The sequence below is a fragment of the Myotis davidii genome, unplaced genomic scaffold, assembly GCF_000327345.1.
Source record: "Myotis davidii unplaced genomic scaffold, ASM32734v1 scaffold590, whole genome shotgun sequence".
Lineage (NCBI taxonomy): Eukaryota > Metazoa > Chordata > Mammalia > Chiroptera > Vespertilionidae > Myotis > Myotis davidii.
Genome location: NW_006282381.1, coordinates 1,308,063 through 1,308,760, shown reverse-complemented (window position 1 = coordinate 1,308,760; position 698 = coordinate 1,308,063).

Here is a 698-nt window from a genome sequence, read left to right as displayed (position 1 = left end):
TGAGTTTCTTTTATTATTTATTACACTGAGACATCCAAGATTAGCTTAGCATTTTTTTTTTTCTTGCTGCTATACAGGTCAGGATCAATAGAGTAGGGCTGCTAAAATCTAGCTGCAACACAAAGTCTTCACCTTCATTTTAAATGTCATCTTCGGATTAAAGCAAAGCAGACAGAGAAGCAAGAAAAGTGTGATAACATATGAGTTCCTCAAATGCCATTTAGGGGAATTAAAATCCTAAATTTGTCTTCCCCAGGACATTCAAAACCCTAATGCTCTTTAAGCAGCAAGAAGGGCAGCCAGTGTAAAGAAAGCACATGACGCCCGGCGGGGTGGGTCAGCGGTTGAGCGTCAGCCTATGAACCAGGAGATCACATCAGGGCACATGCCCGGGTTGTGAACTCGGTCCCCAGTGGGGGGGTGCAGAAGGCAGCCAATGGATGATTCTCTCTCATTGATTTTCCTGTCTCCTCCCCTCCTCTCCGAAAGCAATAAAAACATTTAAAAAAAAATAAAGCTCATGACAATGACAGAGTGTTTTATAGCCAGAAATCCATGTTTAGAGAAGAAATATGAAAACTCAGTTTCCTCTTGGGAGGACAAGGCGGTGCTTTCTCCATCTTTAACCCGCATACTGAGTTCTTTATATATATATATATATATATATGATTTTCTAAAACATTTAATTTTAAATGATC